Here is a 6,332-nt window from a genome sequence, read left to right as displayed (position 1 = left end):
CATGTAAGTTGCCCCGGCGTTCTTCAAACCAAATGGCATTACCCAGTAGCAATAAGTTCCCCACGGCGTGATGAATGCCGTCTTTTCTGCATCTTCTTCATCCATTAGAATCTGATGATACCCAGCATAGCAATCCACAAAAGATCCTATCTCATGTTTGGTACAATTATCGATCAAAATATGGATATTGGGTAATGGGAAGTTATCCATCGGACTTTCTTTGTTGAGATTGCGGTAATCGACGCATATTCTAATCTTGCCATCTTTTTTTGGCACAGGCACGACATTAGCCAACCAAATAGGATATCGAGTGACCCGAATGACCTTTGCATCCAACTGTTTGGTGATTTCTTCTTTAATTTTCACACTCATATAAGTTTTGAATTTCCTCAACTTTTGCTTGACGGGAGGAACCATTGGATCAGTGGGCAATTTGTGGACCACTAAATTAGTGCTCAAACCCGACATGTCGTCATATGACCATGCAAAAACATCTTTGAATTCGATGAGTGCTTTAATTAACTCTTCCTGGATATTTGGCTCGAGGTGGACACTTATTTTAGTCTCTCGGATATTATCTGTGTCTCCTAAATTGACGACTTTTGTATCATTCATGTTGGGTTTGGGTTTTTCTTCGAAGTGAATTAACTCCTTACTAATCTCTTCGAAGGCCTCATCCTCATCGTATTCTGATTCGTAATCACAATCTACTTCTTGAACTATTATTTCAGAATTAGGTTGATTTTTAAGACTGGGCTGAGGATTCCTTATGCATGCCATATCACTAGAGCCAGCGTAAAAAGAACTATACAGAAAAGAAAAGAAAAGAAAAACTATCAGGAATGATAAAGAAAGGGAAATTGCATTTCATTGAATGAAAAAAGATAACAAGGTTTGCACACTTCAAACAGACTGAAAGATAAAAATCTGGATTACAACCCTGGAATAACCCAAACAAACTGAAGAAAAATCAAAATAAACTACCAAGACTCCTTTCGAATGGGGAGAGAAGTGGCTTTTCAATTATTAAGCTTTGTTTCTGGCCCAAAGAATTGAATTTTTGCGTTGCTAGGACCTTCACCATTTTCCACCATGTTCACACCGCCAAACAACTTTTCAAATCTTTCAATTAACTCCTCATCAGGATTAATCATAGAATTAGGAATTGTTGTTACTGGGCGACTTTTGGTACCGGACTTGACAAAAGATTTGGAAAGACGTGGGACTGGCTTTGGAAGGACCCATGCCTTCTGTTTTAGCTTTCTGGCCTTTCTTATGTCTGCGGCAGTGGGCTTGAATCCCAAACCAAATGTTCCCAAGTTTTCAGGAAGAGACACCGGCTGTATGATGCCTTGCAAAGATGAGCCCAAACCTTTACCGAGTACAAAACAATTCTTCAACATCTCATAGGCTACCATGACTGATGCGGTGATTATCTTTGGATTTGGAATGTATTTCCCCTCCGGAACTTTCTCTACCAACATCGTGTCAGAAACCTGGTAGACTCATGGTCCCTGGTCATCTTCCACCTCAATGACTGGTAGAATGGCATTACTGCGAGCACATAAACTGTCTTCCCCATGCACAACTATTTCTTATCTATCCCATTCAAATTTGACTACCTGGTGTAGTGTTGATGGCACTCCTTTAGCGGCGTGGATCCAGGGTCGACCCAATAGTAAGTTATAGGAAACAGCTATATCCAGCACCTGAAACTCCATTGTGAACTCGACTGGCCCTATCGTCAGCTCCAGTACTATGTCCCCAACTGAATCCTTACCTCCACCGTCATATCCCCGCACGCAAATACTATTCTTATGGATCCTCTCATCTTCTATTTTCAACTTGCTTAGAGTGGAGAGAGGACAGATGTTTGCGCTTGATCCGTTGTCAACCAATACCCGGGTCACCACAGAGTTCTCACATTTTAATGTGAGGTAAAGAGCTTTGTTGTGCTCAGTACCTTCTACAGGCAATTCATCATCGAAAAATGTGACTTTGTTTACTTCGAAGATTTTGTTGGCTATTTTTTCCAAGTGGTTCATGGAGATCTTATCAGGAACGTGCGCCTCATTCAAGATCTTCATTAAGGCTTGACGGTGCTCGTCCGAGTGGATCAATAATGATAATAGGGAAATTTGAGCAGGCGTCTTTCTTAATTGTTCCACGATAGAGTAGTCATGCAGCTTCATTTTCCTCAAGAATTCTTCTACTTCTTCTTCAGTTACGGCTTTCTTTATTAGTGCTGGATTATTTTTAGCTCTTCTTAACTCCTCGGAAATAAAACACCTTCCCGAGCGAGTTAAATCCTGTACTTCACAGATTTCTTCTTTGACTTCCTTCCCTTTGTACATCATCGTTACCCGTTCGTAATTCCATGGAATAGCCTTGTTGTTGATTATTGGTAATTGGCTTACTGGCTTGATAATAACCCGATCTGGGCGGGCTCCTTCCATGATTATAATGGGTTTCCTGGCCGCTCCTGGTACAATCACCTTTACCCCTTCCTGTTTCGTGGCAACTCTGCTTAAAGACCCCTTCTCTACTGCCATAGATGGCTCAACACTCTTTTTGCTCTACTTGAGCACCAACTTCTCATATGCTGATTGTTTATCTGTCTTGACTCCACTGGACCGAATCATCATGACGGTCTGTGATGGCTTTTTGGGTTCCCCCTCTGCATGCACTATTTCGATCATATTTGCCTCCTGATGGGCTGGCATCAGATTTCTGTTGATATTGTATGCTTTGGGAGCTTGAACTTCGATTCTATTGGTATCAATAAGCTCATGTATCGCACTTTTCAAGTGCCAGCACTTTTCTGTATCATGACCCGGAGTACCAGAACAATACCCACAGCTGACAGTATAGTCAAGATTCTTTGGAGGAGGATTTGGCAGTTTGGACTTTATCGGCCTTAGCATATCTAGCTGATTTAGCCTCTGGAACAGACTGGTGTATGATTCTCCCAACGGAGTAAAGGTTTTCTTTTTCGGCAACCTTTCACCCTTGAGTGCTTGACTAGGCCTGAAACTTGGTCCGGGAGTGTTTTGGTAGGCTCGTGGATGTGGATAAGTATTTGGTAGGACAAGATCACTCCATTGAGCGTGGGCAGGAGGTTGGTTGTATGCTTGTGCATGGTGGACGAAAAAATGAGGTTCTGGTAGGGGGATAGTAGTGTTGGGGTTGATTGTGGTGATAAGTTTGTTGGTGGGGTCGAGGTTGATTGTAGTGGTAAGGTGAACCTCTGGATCCGGACCAAGTTCCTGAATCAACCATTGCTGCTTCCTCTCTTTTCTTCTTCCCATCCCTCCTATGCCACCCTGAATAGCCTGAGTAGTCGCTTTGATAGCCGAATAGCTCATGATTTTATTCGACTTGAGGCCTTCTTCTACCATGCCCCCCATCTTTACTACGTTGAATGACTTTCCCACAGCTGAGACCAAATGGCCAAAGTAAGTAGGTTCCAAACCCTGTAGGAAGTAATCTACCATCTCACTTTCCTTCATTTAGGGATCTACTCTTGCTGTTTGCTCCCTCCATTGGAAACTATATTCTCTGAAGCTTTCACTGTGCTTCTTCTCAAGTTTAGTCAAGGACAGTCGATCTGGAATGATCTCAAGATTGTATTGGAAGTGACAAGCAAATGCTTGCCCCAGATCATCCCATGTGTACCATCTCCTATGGTCTTGGCGGGTGTACCATTCCAATGCTGATCCACTCAAACTCTGACTGAAGTAATCCATTAACAATTCATCTTTTCCTCCAGCTCCCCTCATTTTGTTGCAAAAACCCCTCAAGTGGGCTACTGGATTGTCGTGCCCATTGTATATATCAAACTTGGGCATCTTGAAACCTGCCGGTAACTGCACATTTGGGAACAGACGTAGGTCCTTGTAGGCAATGCTGACTTGCCCTCCTAACCCCCGTATGTCTCTGAATGATTGTTCTAAGCTCTTAACTTTCCTGAATATCTCCTCATGTTCGGGATTTTTGGCTGGTCTCTCAGCTTCTCTCGGGAGATCAGAACGTGGATTATAAGGGTAGGTTTTGGGAGCTTTGAAGGTGGGCTCCGGGGGGTAGTACTGGTTGTCCTGAGCTTGGAACATAGGCTCACTCGAGGATCTATGAAGTGCAGCTGGTGGAGATGCCACAAAGACAGGGGTGACTGGCGGAGGGGGGTATGGAATTGATTTTGGTAGTGGAGCTTGTGGCATATGAGAAGTAGTGCCATGGTAATGTTGGTAAATGGGAAAGCTTGGATCGATGGCAGGATGATCCTGAGCCTGAGCCGGTGGTGGGGTGGAAGCAGGGTTAGCAGGGTAAGCTGGGGGTGATTGTCCTTTAGACCAGGCCTGATACATCTCGGCCATCTGTTGCTTAAGTTTGAGCATCTCCTCTTTCATTTTACTGACGTCCAACTCCTCTACCTCAACACTTGTGTCGACATCCGGGATAGACATGATTTCTGGTATTGGTCCTTTTGATCTGGTTTTGTAATGATAATGTGCCAGTATGCTCTAGATAAACTAACTGCTTGAATTCTGGAAAACAACAAACTTGTTAGTTTTTAGAGTTTAACACATATGCAATTACACGTTGGGATGCAATGCACCTAGGCAATTAACCATTTTCTATCATGTATTTGCTCGGTTGCTCGTATCATCCCAGCTTTTCCTGACCTTTCCCTTTTATTGTCACTCACGCCTATCATTTATTTCCCTCCCCTTTTCATTTTATTCTTTTCTTTTGGTCGTGGTCGAATCTTATGAAGATTGCCTACGTATCATGACCCTGCATGAATCAGACCGAGCGTAGTTCTGGTGGAAACAATTATTAATACTCTTATTTATTTTAACAAACGAAACAATACAAAGACAGAAATGACATTACATTTTGACAACATTTTAAGAAAATGGTTTAAAAGACTCAACATGGACTTAAACTAAAACATGACTATTATATGAAAAGTTCCAACAACTATGACTACGCTTCACTCCACAATCTTTTGCTTTTAATCACTGGAACATCTGCTCACGGTGGGGCTTGACCCGGCTGACCTCCTAGTGTACGGTACATCCTCTCTAACTCTATTGCAAGATGATGGGCAAAAGTAGGTGCATGATCTAGAAACCTTTCATAATCCATCCCTTGGCATTTTACGTAACTTTGAGAAGTATAAACGGCCAAATCATGGATTTGTGCTCTGAAATCTTGGAGATTTTGGTCTTGGTTTTGCAATCGCTGTTGGCGAGTGGTGGCTATATCTCTTATGTGGTCTTCGCGATCTAAAGCTGACTCCAATTGAGCTCAAAGTCTGGCCTGATCGAGTCTTGCATGTGCTCTCTCCCTATCAATATCTGCGTGCTGATGTTCTCTATTGTACCTTCTTATTTCTTCCAACTGTGCATGGAGTTGAGCTTCTAAATGTATCCAATGGTCCTTCTCTCTGTTGAATTGAGCCATTTCTTCTTCACATCTCATTACTTGGCGTTCCTTACTAGATTTGGCCTCCTCATTTAACTGTATGATTTTTTCCTTAGCTTTGTCTAACGCCTTATCAGTCTTTGTCAAGAGGGAGTCATAATCTTGCATTTTTTCCATCAGATTGGCAATGATTTTCTGATCTTTCCAACTTCTCACTAGTGCTTCAGAGGCTTTCTTCATCTGTTGAAACTGAGCGCGGAGAGTTTTATTCTCGCTAATCAGACTCTTCTTTTCACCTTCTGCTTCTTGTGCTTGTAAGTCTCTCTCCAAATTGAGGTTCCTCAGGCTTTCTTCTAAGGCATGAATAGTTGCTTTGTACCCCTTTTCCTTTTCTCCCCAAGCCAACCGTTCTTGGATTTTGTCATCAAAGGCTTGAACATACGGTCTTTCTATGGGCCTTCTAGGATCAGGTTCTGGTGCATCATCCACGCGGGATCTTTTCTCAAACCACCTAGCATAACCCGGATTTATCTCACCTTTTGCAGGATCTGGAATTTGGGTATCATCTTTCAAGTATCGACAACCATTCCAAATCTGCTGGATTAAAGCCACAGGGAGAGGGGCTTCGGGGTGTAGCTCAATCACATGCACACTCAAATATTCATCCTCAGGCACCACTTGGTATCTCCCTAGCTGTCTTAGAACTCTCTGTGGTGCATACGGCTGGACGCTTCTTAAACCCAACAGCAACAAATAACTCTTCAAGGTTGACATATGTATCACTTCTCTTACCGGGAGCCATCCTAAAGTCCACTCAATTTGACTCGCCATTAAAGATCTAAAATGGGATATTCAGGCTTCCACCCCTTTTGGAGATTTATAGTCTTTTATTCTTTCTTCATAAC

Source organism: Nicotiana tabacum, chromosome 8 (assembly GCF_000715075.1).
Source record: "Nicotiana tabacum cultivar K326 chromosome 8, ASM71507v2, whole genome shotgun sequence".
Taxonomy (NCBI): domain Eukaryota; kingdom Viridiplantae; phylum Streptophyta; class Magnoliopsida; order Solanales; family Solanaceae; genus Nicotiana; species Nicotiana tabacum.
Note: the sequence above shows the minus strand (reverse complement) of the source record.